We start from the raw sequence: 14,166 nt of genomic DNA, 5'->3' as shown, positions 1-14,166 counted from the left end.
AAAATTATAGGACTGTTTTTCTTAAAATGGTTTGGCAAAGTCACTCTCTTATATTAATTTTTTGTAGCAGTTATTATAGCATTCTCTTTAAAAACATCCTACAATGGATTAATGTTTGCTTTTTTATGATACAGAAACAGAAAAAATAAACTTGTAATTCAAATGAAGATCTCTATCTTCTAAATATAGATCTAATGTTAGCTTTTTTTCTTGAAGCTTGTTCAAGAGACTTGAAGCTTTTTTTTCTGGAAATACTTTCCTAACAGAATTTTGCAAATGTTATGAAACTAAATATTGATTCATTTTTAAATAATTCTCCTAGCCTCTAGGACTAAAATGACTCTTTCCCAAATGATCATGGTAAACATACTTTGCTTTAGTTATTTTCACACTTCCTATGGACTTCTCCTTTGACTAAACTCCATTATTATTCTGGAGGTTGTTTAAACAGAATGCAAAGTATTTTCTAGAAAACTCTCATGTCTAACAGCATACATTTAATTCAACTATATGGCTTATATCAAAACAGGAACATGTTTTGTTGTCTTCTAATATGGACTGCATCTAGAAATGAACTGTATTGCTGACCAAGTGAACTGGGGTGAAAGTTGCTCAAGGAATCACATGTCTTATTTCTTGAGCATCAACAATACACTACATGCTAAGATATGACAAGCAAATAAAAGGTGCTGCTGAGATTTGAACTCAGGATCTCCTGTTTACGAGACAGGCACTTTAACCAACTAAGCCACAGCACCATATAGAAGCCCCTGTTTAATATTAAAAAAAATATATGTAAAGTATAATTTTTGGTAATAATATTTGAAATGCTTTTTGAGACATGTATTTTATCAAAGTTTAAAACAGTTGGCAATTTTGAATGAATAAGTGAATAAATAAATATGTTTTTATTCTCTTCTTTCTTTTGTGAAATACAGGCCCTTATTTCTTACAATGTATTGCCATGTGACTTTCTAGTATACTATTTTGTAGCAGTTATTATGGATTTCTCTTTAAAGGAATCCTACATGAGAATTAGTGCCAGTATTTTCTGATGCTCACATAGTAAAAACAAGAAGTAAAATTAAAAAGTATCTTAAAAGATAGAACAATTTTTAGCATTTTATCTTTAAGCTTTTTCAAGAAAAGCAAAGCAGTTTTGGAAACACTTTGTTAACACAATTTTGGATGTTATGGAACTAAATATTGTTTCATTTTCAATTGTTCTCCCAGCTGTTATGATAAAAATTACTCTCTCTCTATTTATCTTAGAAAATGTACTTGTAACTGACATTTTATAAAATTCCCTGCATGATTCTCCTTTGACTGCACATGATATTAATCATGGAGCTTGCTCAAGCATAATAAATGCTATTTTCTGGAAATTTCTGATGTTTGCCTTAGCATCAGTTTATTTTAAAAAAAATAGCTTATACTCAAGAATGGGATTATAGCATTATTTTGTGTTTTTCTGATATGGACTTTTTCTAGAAATGTAGTACATTGTTCATCAAGTAAGCCTGGGAGAAAGCTACTACAGTTGTCACGTCTCATATTGTAATGAATCAACAACAAACTACATACTTAATAGATGAAAATGAATCAAACAAAGGCACTGCTGAGATTTGAACTCAGGATCTCCTGTTTACTAGACAGGCGCTTTAACCAACTAAGCCACAGCACCACATGGAAAGAAGATTTTTTACATGCTATTTTATGGAAATATCTGATGTTTATCTTAGCAACATTTTAATGCTAAAATATAGATTATATTCAAGAAAGGAAATATTGCATTATTTTGTGTTTGTCAGATGTAGACTTTATCTAGAAACATAGAACATTGTCCACCAAGTAAGCCAGAAAGAAGACTGCTTAAGTTTTCACATCTCATATTGTCATGAATCAACAACAAACTACATAATAAGGTGATGAAAATTAACTAAACAAAAGTCACTGCCAAGATTCGATTGCAGGATCTCCTGTTTACTAGACAGGCGTGTTAACCAGCTAAGCCACAGCACCACCTGCTCCAAAGTGTCATATAATGAAAAATTATATATCTCATGTATGTTTTATGGTAACATTTTTTGAGATCCTTAAAAAGGCCGATGCTTAATCGATTCTTTAAAAGGTAAAAATAAAGAAAAAAAATACAGTATATGTTTTCTTCTCTACATTTATTTAAAAATTATAGGACTGTTTTTCTTAAAATGGTTTGGCAAAGTCACTCTCTTATATTAATTTTTTGTAGCAGTTATTATAGCATTCTCTTTAAAAACATCCTACAATGGATTAATGTTTGCTTTTTTATGATACAGAAACAGAAAAAATAAACTTGTAATTCAAATGAAGATCTCTATCTTCTAAATATAGATCTAATGTTAGCTTTTTTTCTTGAAGCTTGTTCAAGAGACTTGAAGCTTTTTTTTCTGGAAATACTTTCCTAACAGAATTTTGCAAATGTTATGAAACTAAATATTGATTCATTTTTAAATAATTCTCCTAGCCTCTAGGACTAAAATGACTCTTTCCCAAATGATCTTGGTAAACATACTTTGCTTTAGTTATTTTCACACTTCCTATGGACTTCTCCTTTGACTAAACTCCATTATTATTCTGGAGGTTGTTTAAACAGAATGCAAAGTATTTTCTAGAAAACTCTCATGTCTAACAGCATACATTTAATTCAACTATATGGCTTATATCAAAACAGGAACATGTTTTGTTGTCTTCTAATATGGACTGCATCTAGAAATGAACTGTATTGCTGACCAAGTGAACTGGGGTGAAAGTTGCTGAAGGAATCACACCTTATTTCTTGAGCATCAACAATACACTACATGCTAAGATATGACAAGCAAATAAAAGGTACTGCTGAGATTTGAACTCAGGATCTCCTGTTTACAAGACAGGCACTTTAACCAACTAAGCCACAGCACCATATAGAAGCCCCTGTTTAATATTAAAAAAAATATATGTAAAGTATAATTTTTGTTAAAAATATTTGAAATGCTTTTTGAGACATGTATTTTATCAAAGTTTAAAACAGTTGGCAATTTTGAATGAATAAGTGACTAAATAAATATGTTTTTATTCTCTTCTTTCTTTTGTGAAATACAGGCCCTTATTTCTTACAATGTATTGCCATGTGACTTTCTAGTAAACTATTTTGTAGCAGTTATTATGGATTTCTCTTTAAAGGAATCCTACATGAGAATTAGTGCCAGTATTTTCTGATGCTCACATAGTAAAAACAAGAAGTAAAATTAAAAAGTATCTTAAAAGATAGAACAATTTTTAGCATTTTATCTTTAAGCTTTTTCAAGAAAAGCAAAGCAGTTTTGGAAACACTTTGTTAACACAATTTTGGATGTTATGGAACTAAATATTGTTTAATTTTCAATTGTTCTCCCAGCTGTTATGATAAAAATTACTCTCTCTCTATTTATCTTAGAAAATGTACTTGTAACTGACATTTTATAAAATTCCCTGCATGATTCTCCTTTGACTGCACATGATATTAATCATGGAGCTTGCTCAAGCATAATAAATGCTATTTTCTGGAAATTTCTGATGTTTGCCCTAGCATCAGTTTATTTTAAAAAAAAATAGCTTATACTCAAGAATGGGAATATAGCATTATTTTGTGTTTTTCTGATATGGACTTTTTCTAGAAATGTAGTACATTGTTCATCAAGTAAGCCTGGGTGAAAGCTACTACAGTTGTCACGTCTCATATTGTAACGAATCAACAACAAACTACATACTTAGTAGATGAAAATGAATCAAACAAAGGCACTGCTGAGATTTGAACTCAGGATCTCCTGTTTACTAGACAGGCGCTTTAACCAACTAAGCCACAGCACCACATGGAAAGAAGATTTTTTACATGCTATTTTATGGAAATATCTGATGTTTATCTTAGCAACATTTTAATGCTAAAATATAGATTATATTCAAGAAAGGAAATATTGCATTATTTTGTGTTTGTCAGATGTAGACTTTATCTAGAAACATAGAACATTGTCCACCAAGTAAGCCAGAAAGAAGACTGCTAAAGTTTTCACATCTCATATTGTCATGAATCAACAACAAACTACATAATAAGGTGATGAAAATTAACTAAACAAAAGTCACTGCCAAGATTCGATTGCAGGATCTCCTGTTTACTAGACAGGCGTGTTAACCAGCTAAGCCACAGCACCACCTGCTCCAAAGTGTCATATAATGAAAAATTATATATCTCATGTATGTTTTATGGTAACATTTTTTGAGATCCTTAAAAAGGCCGATGCTTAATCGATTCTTTAAAAGGTAAAAATAAAGAAAAAAAATACAGTATATGTTTTCTTCTCTACATTTATTTAAAAATTATAGGACTGTTTTTCTTAAAATGGTTTGGCAAAGTCACTCTCTTATATTAATTTTTTGTAGCAGTTATTATAGCATTCTCTTTAAAAACATCCTACAATGGATTAATGTTTGCTTTTTTATGATACAGAAACAGAAAAAATAAACTTGTAATTCAAATGAAGATCTCTATCTTCTAAATATAGATCTAATGTTAGCTTTTTTTCTTGAAGCTTGTTCAAGAGACTTGAAGCTTTTTTTTCTGGAAATACTTTCCTAACAGAATTTTGCAAATGTTATGAAACTAAATATTGATTCATTTTTAAATAATTCTCCTAGCCTCTAGGACTAAAATGACTCTTTCCCAAATGATCTTGGTAAACATACTTTGCTTTAGTTATTTTCACACTTCCTATGGACTTCTCCTTTGACTAAACTCCATTATTATTCTGGAGGTTGTTTAAACAGAATGCAAAGTATTTTCTAGAAAACTCTCATGTCTAACAGCATACATTTAATTCAACTATATGGCTTATATCAAAACAGGAACATGTTTTGTTGTCTTCTAATATGGACTGCATCTAGAAATGAACTGTATTGCTGACCAAGTGAACTGGGGTGAAAGTTGCTGAAGGAATCACGTCTTATTTCTTGAGCATCAACAATACACTACATGCTAAGATATGACAAGCAAATAAAAGGTACTGCTGAGATTTGAACTCAGGATCTCCTGTTTACGAGACAGGCACTTTAACCAACTAAGCCACAGCACCATATAGAAGCCCCTGTTTAATATTAAAAAAAATATATGTAAAGTATAATTTTTGTTAAAAATATTTGAAATGCTTTTTGAGACATGTATTTTATCAAAGTTTAAAACAGTTGGCAATTTTGAATGAATAAGTGACTAAATAAATATGTTTTTATTCTCTTCTTTCTTTTGTGAAATACAGGCCCTTATTTCTTACAATATATTGCCAAGTGACATTCTAGTATACTATTTTGTAGCAGTTATTATGGATTTCTCTTTAAAGGAATCCTACATGAGAATTAGTGCCAGTATTTTCTGATGCTCACATAGTAAAAACATGAAGTAAAATTAAAAAGTATCTTAAAAAGATAGAACAATTTTTAGCATTTTATCTTTAAGCTTTTTCAAGAAAAGCAAAGCAGTTTTGGAAACACTTTGTTAACACAATTTTGGATGTTATGGAACTAAATATTGTTTAATTTTCAATTGTTCTCCCAGCTGTTATGATAAAAATTACTCTCTCTCTATTTATCTTAGAAAATGTACTTGTAACTGACATTTTATAAAATTCCCTGCATGATTCTCCTTTGACTGCACATGATATTAATCATGGAGCTTGCTCAAGCATAATAAATGCTATTTTCTGGAAATTTCTGATGTTTGCCCTAGCATCAGTTTATTTTAAAAAAAAATAGCTTATACTCAAGAATGGGAATATAGCATTATTTTGTGTTTTTCTGATATGGACTTTTTCTAGAAATGTAGTACATTGTTCATCAAGTAAGCCTGGGTGAAAGCTACTACAGTTGTCACGTCTCATATTGTAACGAATCAACAACAAACTACATACTTAGTAGATGAAAATGAATCAAACAAAGGCACTGCTGAGATTTGAACTCAGGATCTCCTGTTTACTAGACAGGCGCTTTAACCAACTAAGCCACAGCACCACATGGAAAGAAGATTTTTTACATGCTATTTTATGGAAATATCTGATGTTTATCTTAGCAACATTTTAATGCTAAAATATAGATTATATTCAAGAAAGGAAATATTGCATTATTTTGTGTTTGTCAGATGTAGACTTTATCTAGAAACATAGAACATTGTCCACCAAGTAAGCCAGAAAGAAGACTGCTAAAGTTTTCACATCTCATATTGTCATGAATCAACAACAAACTACATAATAAGGTGATGAAAATTAACTAAACAAAAGTCACTGCCAAGATTCGATTGCAGGATCTCCTGTTTACTAGACAGGCGTGTTAACCAGCTAAGCCACAGCACCACCTGCTCCAAAGTGTCATATAATGAAAAATTATATATCTCATGTATGTTTTATGGTAACATTTTTTGAGATCCTTAAAAAGGCCGATGCTTAATCGATTCTTTAAAAGGTAAAAATAAAGAAAAAAAATACAGTATATGTTTTCTTCTCTACATTTATTTAAAAATTATAGGACTGTTTTTCTTAAAATGGTTTGGCAAAGTCACTCTCTTATATTAATTTTTTGTAGCAGTTATTATAGCATTCTCTTTAAAAACATCCTACAATGGATTAATGTTTGCTTTTTTATGATACAGAAACAGAAAAAATAAACTTGTAATTCAAATGAAGATCTCTATCTTCTAAATATAGATCTAATGTTAGCTTTTTTTCTTGAAGCTTGTTCAAGAGACTTGAAGCTTTTTTTTCTGGAAATACTTTCCTAACAGAATTTTGCAAATGTTATGAAACTAAATATTGATTCATTTTTAAATAATTCTCCTAGCCTCTAGGACTAAAATGACTCTTTCCCAAATGATCTTGGTAAACATACTTTGCTTTAGTTATTTTCACACTTCCTATGGACTTCTCCTTTGACTAAACTCCATTATTATTCTGGAGGTTGTTTAAACAGAATGCAAAGTATTTTCTAGAAAACTCTCATGTCTAACAGCATACATTTAATTCAACTATATGGCTTATATCAAAACAGGAACATGTTTTGTTGTCTTCTAATATGGACTGCATCTAGAAATGAACTGTATTGCTGACCAAGTGAACTGGGGTGAAAGTTGCTGAAGGAATCACGTCTTATTTCTTGAGCATCAACAATACACTACATGCTAAGATATGACAAGCAAATAAAAGGTACTGCTGAGATTTGAACTCAGGATCTCCTGTTTACGAGACAGGCACTTTAACCAACTAAGCCACAGCACCATATAGAAGCCCCTGTTTAATATTAAAAAAAATATATGTAAAGTATAATTTTTGTTAAAAATATTTGAAATGCTTTTTGAGACATGTATTTTATCAAAGTTTAAAACAGTTGGCAATTTTGAATGAATAAGTGACTAAATAAATATGTTTTTATTCTCTTCTTTCTTTTGTGAAATACAGGCCCTTATTTCTTACAATATATTGCCAAGTGACATTCTAGTATACTATTTTGTAGCAGTTATTATGGATTTCTCTTTAAAGGAATCCTACATGAGAATTAGTGCCAGTATTTTCTGATGCTCACATAGTAAAAACATGAAGTAAAATTAAAAAGTATCTTAAAAAGATAGAACAATTTTTAGCATTTTATCTTTAAGCTTTTTCAAGAAAAGCAAAGCAGTTTTGGAAACACTTTGTTAACACAATTTTGGATGTTATGGAACTAAATATTGTTTAATTTTCAATTGTTCTCCCAGCTGTTATGATAAAAATTACTCTCTCTCTATTTATCTTAGAAAATGTACTTGTAACTGACATTTTATAAAATTCCCTGCATGATTCTCCTTTGACTGCACATGATATTAATCATGGAGCTTGCTCAAGCATAATAAATGCTATTTTCTGGAAATATCTGATGTTTGCCTTAGCATCAGTTTATTTTAAAAAAAATAGCTTATACTCAAGAATGGGAATATAGCATTATTTTGTGTTTTTCTGATATGGACTTTTTCTAGAAATGTAGTACATTGTTCATCAAGTAAGCCTGGGTGAAAGCTACTACAGTTGTCACGTCTCATATTGTAATAAATCAACAACAAACTACATACTTAGTAGATGAAAATGAATCAAACAAAGGCACTGCTGAGATTTGAACTCAGGATCTCCTGTTTACTAGACAGGCGCTTTAACCAACTAAGCCACAGCACCACATGGAAAGAAGCTTTTTTACATGCTATTTTATGGAAATATCTGATGTTTACCTTAGCATCTTTTTAATGCTAAAATATAGCTTATATTCAAAAAAGGAAATATTGCATTATTTTGTGTTTGTCAGATGTAGACTTTATCTAGAAACATAGAACATTGTCCACCAAGTAAGCCAGAAAGAAGACTGCTAAAGTTTTCACATCTCATATGTCATGAATCAACAACAAACTACATAATAAGGTGATGAAAATTAACCAAACAAAAGTCACTGCCAAGATTCGATTGCAGGATCTCCCGTTTACTAGACAGGCGTGTTAACCAGCTAAGCCACAGCACCACCTGCTCCAAAGTGTCATATAATGAAAAATTATATATCTCATGTATGTTTTATGGTAACATTTGTTGAGATCCTTAAAAAGGCTGATGCTTAATTGATTCTTTTAAAGGTAAAAATAAAGAAAAAAAATACAGTATATGTTTTCTTCCCTACATTTATTTAAAAATTATAGGACTGTTTTTCTTAAAATGGTTTGGCAAAGTCACTCTCTTATATTAATTTTTTGTAGCAGTTATTATAGCATTCTCTTTAAAAACATCCTACAATGGATTAATGTTTGCTTTTTTATGATACAGAAACAGAAAAAATAAACTTGTAATTCAAATGAAGATCTCTATCTTCTAAATATAGATCTAATGTTAGCTTTTTTTCTTGAAGCTTGTTCAAGAGACTTGAAGCTTTTTTTTCTGGAAATACTTTCCTAACAGAATTTTGCAAATGTTATGAAACTAAATATTGATTCATTTTTAAATAATTCTCCTAGCCTCTAGGACTAAAATGACTCTTTCCCAAATGATCTTGGTAAACATACTTTGCTTTAGTTATTTTCACACTTCCTATGGACTTCTCCTTTGACTAAACTCCATTATTATTCTGGAGGTTGTTTAAACAGAATGCAAAGTATTTTCTAGAAAACTCTCATGTCTAACAGCATACATTTAATTCAACTATATGGCTTATATCAAAACAGGAACATGTTTTGTTGTCTTCTAATATGGACTGCATCTAGAAATGAACTGTATTGCTGACCAAGTGAACTGGGGTGAAAGTTGCTCAAGGAATCACGTCTTATTTCTTGAGCATCAACAATACACTACATGCTAAGATATGACAAGCAAATAAAAGGTACTGCTGAGATTTGAACTCAGGATCTCCTGTTTACGAGACAGGCACTTTAACCAACTAAGCCACAGCACCATATAGAAGCCCCTGTTTAATATTAAAAAAAATATATGTAAAGTATAATTTTTGTTAAAAATATTTGAAATGCTTTTTGAGACATGTATTTTATCAAAGTTTAAAACAGTTGGCAATTTTGAATGAATAAGTGACTAAATAAATATGTTTTTATTCTCTTCTTTCTTTTGTGAAATACAGGCCCTTATTTCTTACAATATATTGCCAAGTGACATTCTAGTATACTATTTTGTAGCAGTTATTATGGATTTCTCTTTAAAGGAATCCTACATGAGAATTAGTGCCAGTATTTTCTGATGCTCACATAGTAAAAACATGAAGTAAAATTAAAAAGTATCTTTAAAAGATAGAACAATTTTTAGCATTTTATCTTTAAGCTTTTTCAAGAAAAGCAAAGCAGTTTTGGAAACACTTTGTTAACACAATTTTGGATGTTATGGAACTAAATATTGTTTAATTTTCAATTGTTCTCCCAGCTGTTATGATAAAAATTACTCTCTCTCTATTTATCTTAGAAAATGTACTTGTAACTGACATTTTATAAAATTCCCTGCATGATTCTCCTTTGACTGCACATGATATTAATCATGGAGCTTGCTCAAGCATAATAAATGCTATTTTCTGGAAATTTCTGATGTTTGCCTTAGCATCAGTTTATTTAAAAAAAAAATAGCTTATACTCAAGAATGGGAATATAGCATTATTTTGTGTTTTTCTGATATGGACTTTTTCTAGAAATGTAGTACATTGTTCATCAAGTAAGCCTGGGTGAAAGCTACTACAGTTGTCACGTCTCATATTGTAATAAATCAACAACAAACTACATACTTAGTAGATGAAAATGAATCAAACAAAGGCACTGCTGAGATTTGAACTCAGGATCTCCTGTTTACTAGACAGGCGCTTTAACCAACTAAGCCACAGCACCACATGGAAAGAAGCTTTTTTACATGCTATTTTATGGAAATATCTGATGTTTACCTTAGCATCTTTTTAATGCTAAAATATAGCTTATATTCAAAAAAGGAAATATTGCATTATTTTGTGTTTGTCAGATGTAGACTTTATCTAGAAACATAGAACATTGTCCACCAAGTAAGCCAGAAAGAAGACTGCTAAAGTTTTCACATCTCATATGTCATGAATCAACAACAAACTACATAATAAGGTGATGAAAATTAACCAAACAAAAGTCACTGCCAAGATTCGATTGCAGGATCTCCCGTTTACTAGACAGGCGTGTTAACCAGCTAAGCCACAGCACCACCTGCTCCAAAGTGTCATATAATGAAAAATTATATATCTCATGTATGTTTTATGGTAACATTTGTTGAGATCCTTAAAAAGGCTGATGCTTAATTGATTCTATTAAAGGTAAAAATAAAGAAAAAAAATACAGTATATGTTTTCTTCCCTACATTTATTTAAAAATTATAGCACTGTTTTTCTTAAAATGGTTTGGCAAAGTCACTCTCTTATATTAATTTTTTGTAGCAGTTATTATAGCATTCTCTTTAAAAACATCCTACAATGGATTAATGTTTGCTTTTTTATGATACAGAAACAGAAAAAATAAACTTGTAATTCAAATGAAGATCTCTATCTTCTAAATATAGATCTAATGTTAGCTTTTTTTCTTGAAGCTTGTTCAAGAGACTTGAAGCTTTTTTTTCTGGAAATACTTTCCTAACAGAATTTTGCAAATGTTATGAAACTGAATATTGATTCATTTTTAAATAATTCTCCTAGCCTCTAGGACTAAAATGACTCTTTCCCAAATGATCTTGGTAAACATACTTTGCTTTAGTCATTTTCACACTTCCTATGGACTTCTCCTTTGACTAAACTCCATTATTATTCTGGAGGTTGTTTAAACAGAATGCAAAGTATTTTCTAGAAAACTCTCATGTCTAACAGCATACATTTAATTCAACTATATGGCTTATATCAAAACAGGAACATGTTTTGTTGTCTTCTAATATGGACTGCATCTAGAAATGAACTGTATTGCTGACCAAGTGAACTGGGGTGAAAGTTGCTCAAGGAATCACATGTCTTATTTCTTGAGCATCAACAATACACTACATGCTAAGATATGACAAGCAAATAAAAGGTGCTGCTGAGATTTGAACTCAGGATCTCCTATTTACGAGACAGTCACTTTAACCAACTAAGCCACAGCACCATATTGAAGCCCCTGTTTAATATTAAAAAAAATATATGTAAAGTATAATTTTTGGTAATAATATTTGAAATGCTTTTTGAGACATGTATTTTATCAAAGTTTAAAACAGTTGGCAATTTTGAATGAATAAGTGAATAAATAAATATGTTTTTATTCTCTTCTTTCTTTTGTGAAATACAGGCCCTTATTTCTTACAATGTATTGCCATGTGACTTTCTAGTATACTATTTTGTAGCAGTTATTATGGATTTCTCTTTAAAGGAATCCTACATGAGAATTAGTGCCAGTATTTTCTGATGCTCACATAGTAAAAACAAGAAGTAAAATTAAAAAGTATCTTAAAAGATAGAACAATTTTTAGCATTTTATCTTTAAGCTTTGTCAAGAAAAGCAAAGCAGTTTTGGAAACACTTTGTTAACACAATTTTGGATGTTATGGAACTAAATATTGTTTAATTTTCAATTGTTCTCCCAGCTGTTATGATAAAAATTACTCTCTCTCTATTTATCTTAGAAAATGTACTTGTAACTGACATTTTATAAAATTCCCTGCATGATTCTCCTTTGACTGCACATGATATTAATCATGGAGCTTGCTCAAGCATAATAAATGCTATTTTCTGGAAATTTCTGATGTTTGCCTTAGCATCAGTTTATTTTAAAAAAAAATAGCTTATACTCAAGAATGGGAATATAGCATTATTTTGTGTTTTTCTGATATGGACTTTTTCTAGAAATGTAGTACATTGTTCATCAAGTAAGCCTGGGAGAAAGCTACTACAGTTGTCACGTCTCATATTGTAACGAATCAACAACAAACTACATACTTAGTAGATGAAAATGAATCAAACAAAGGCACTGCTGAGATTTGAACTCAGGATCTCCTGTTTACTAGACAGGCGCTTTAACCAACTAAGCCACAGCACCACATGGAAAGAAGATTTTTTACATGCTATTTTATGGAAATATCTGATGTTTATCTTAGCAACATTTTAAAGCTAAAATATAGATTATATTCAAGAAAGGAAATATTGCATTATTTTGTGTTTGTCAGATGTAGACTTTATCTAGAAACATAGAACATTGTCCACCAAGTAAGCCAGAAAGAAGACTGCTAAAGTTTTCACATCTCATATTGTCATGAATCAACAACAAACTACATAATAAGGTGATGAAAATTAACTAAACAAAAGTCACTGCCAAGATTCGATTGCAGGATCTCCTGTTTACTAGACAGGCGTGTTAACCAGCTAAGCCACAGCACCACCTGCTCCAAAGTGTCATATAATGAAAAATTATATATCTCATGTATGTTTTATGCTAACATTTTTTGAGATCCTTAAAAAGGCCGATGCTTAATCGATTCTTTAAAAGGTAAAAATAAAGAAAAAAAATACAGTGTATGTTTTCTTCTCTACATTTATTTAAAAATTATAGGACAGTTTTTCTTAAAATGGTTTGGCAAAGTCACTCTCTTATATTACTTTTTTGTAGCAGTTATTATAGCATTCTCTTTAAAAACATCCTACAATGGATTAATGTTTGATTTTTTATGATACAGAAACAGAAAAAATAAACTTGTAATTCAAATGAAGATCTCTATCTTCTAAATATAGATCTAATGTTAGCTTTTTTTCTTGAAGCTTGTTCAAGAGACTTGAAGCTTTTTTTTCTGGAAATACTTTCCTAACAGAATTTTGCAAATGTTATGAAACTAAATATTGATTCATTTTTAAATAATTCTCCTAGCCTCTAGGACTAAAATGACTCTTTCCCAAATGATCTTGGTAAACATACTTTGCTTTAGTTATTTTCACACTTCCTATGGACTTCTCCTTTGACTAAACTCCATTATTATTCTGGAGGTTGTTTAAACAGAATGCAAAGTATTTTCTAGAAAACTCTCATGTCTAACAGCATACATTTAATTCAACTATATGGCTTATATCAAAACAGAAACATGTTTTGTTGTCTTCTAATATGGACTGCATCTAGAAATGAACTGTATTGCTGACCAAGTGAACTGGGGTGAAAGTTGCTCAAGGAATCACATCTTATTTCTTGAGCATCAACAATACACTACATGCTAAGATATGACAAGCAAATAAAAGGTACTGCTGAGATTTGAACTCAGGATCTCCTGTTAATGAGACAGGCACTTTAACCAACTAAGCCACAGCACCATATAGAAGCCCCTGTTTAATATTAAAAAAAATATATGTAAAGTATCATTTTTGGTAAAAATATTTGAAATGCTTTTTGAGACAAGTATTTTATCAAAGTTTAAAACGGTTGGCAATTTTGAATGAATAGGTGAATAAATAAATATGTTTTTATTCTCTCCTTTCTTTTGTGAAATACAGGCCCTTATTTCTTACAATGTATTGCCAAGTGACATTCTAGTATACTATTTTGTAGCAGTTATTATGGATTTCTCTTTAAAGGAATCCTACATGAGAATTAGTGCCAGTATTTTCTGATGCTCACATAGT

At 30.4% G+C, this 14,166-nt stretch overlaps 12 non-coding genes across 12 annotated transcripts; all 12 read right to left on the bottom strand.

Moving 5' to 3' along the window:
- Positions 1 to 684: 684 nt before the first annotated feature.
- TRNAT-CGU (transfer RNA threonine (anticodon CGU)) lies at positions 685 to 758 on the bottom strand. The gene has a single exon. It is a non-coding gene; the product is annotated as a tRNA-Thr (tRNA).
- An 852-nt stretch (positions 759 to 1,610) lies between these two features.
- On the bottom strand, positions 1,611 to 1,684 carry TRNAT-AGU (transfer RNA threonine (anticodon AGU)). Its single transcript has one exon. It is a non-coding gene; the product is annotated as a tRNA-Thr (tRNA).
- Positions 1,685 to 2,866: 1,182 nt separating this feature from the next.
- TRNAT-UGU (transfer RNA threonine (anticodon UGU)) lies at positions 2,867 to 2,940 on the bottom strand. Its single transcript has one exon. It is a non-coding gene; the product is annotated as a tRNA-Thr (tRNA).
- An 853-nt stretch (positions 2,941 to 3,793) lies between these two features.
- On the bottom strand, positions 3,794 to 3,867 carry TRNAT-AGU (transfer RNA threonine (anticodon AGU)). The gene has a single exon. It is a non-coding gene; the product is annotated as a tRNA-Thr (tRNA).
- A 1,182-nt stretch (positions 3,868 to 5,049) lies between these two features.
- On the bottom strand, positions 5,050 to 5,123 carry TRNAT-CGU (transfer RNA threonine (anticodon CGU)). The gene has a single exon. It is a non-coding gene; the product is annotated as a tRNA-Thr (tRNA).
- An 854-nt stretch (positions 5,124 to 5,977) lies between these two features.
- On the bottom strand, positions 5,978 to 6,051 carry TRNAT-AGU (transfer RNA threonine (anticodon AGU)). The gene has a single exon. It is a non-coding gene; the product is annotated as a tRNA-Thr (tRNA).
- Positions 6,052 to 7,233: 1,182 nt separating this feature from the next.
- Positions 7,234 to 7,307, bottom strand: TRNAT-CGU (transfer RNA threonine (anticodon CGU)). The gene has a single exon. It is a non-coding gene; the product is annotated as a tRNA-Thr (tRNA).
- An 853-nt stretch (positions 7,308 to 8,160) lies between these two features.
- On the bottom strand, positions 8,161 to 8,234 carry TRNAT-AGU (transfer RNA threonine (anticodon AGU)). The gene has a single exon. It is a non-coding gene; the product is annotated as a tRNA-Thr (tRNA).
- Positions 8,235 to 9,415: 1,181 nt separating this feature from the next.
- TRNAT-CGU (transfer RNA threonine (anticodon CGU)) lies at positions 9,416 to 9,489 on the bottom strand. The gene has a single exon. It is a non-coding gene; the product is annotated as a tRNA-Thr (tRNA).
- An 854-nt stretch (positions 9,490 to 10,343) lies between these two features.
- TRNAT-AGU (transfer RNA threonine (anticodon AGU)) lies at positions 10,344 to 10,417 on the bottom strand. Its single transcript has one exon. It is a non-coding gene; the product is annotated as a tRNA-Thr (tRNA).
- A 1,183-nt stretch (positions 10,418 to 11,600) lies between these two features.
- Positions 11,601 to 11,674, bottom strand: TRNAT-CGU (transfer RNA threonine (anticodon CGU)). Its single transcript has one exon. It is a non-coding gene; the product is annotated as a tRNA-Thr (tRNA).
- Positions 11,675 to 12,527: 853 nt separating this feature from the next.
- TRNAT-AGU (transfer RNA threonine (anticodon AGU)) lies at positions 12,528 to 12,601 on the bottom strand. The gene has a single exon. It is a non-coding gene; the product is annotated as a tRNA-Thr (tRNA).
- Positions 12,602 to 14,166: the final 1,565 nt, after the last annotated feature.

This window comes from Taudactylus pleione, unplaced genomic scaffold, assembly GCF_031769625.1.
Source record: "Taudactylus pleione unplaced genomic scaffold, aTauple2 ptg000100l, whole genome shotgun sequence".
NCBI lineage: Eukaryota > Metazoa > Chordata > Amphibia > Anura > Myobatrachidae > Taudactylus > Taudactylus pleione.
This window is presented reverse-complemented; position numbering and strand designations above follow the sequence as displayed.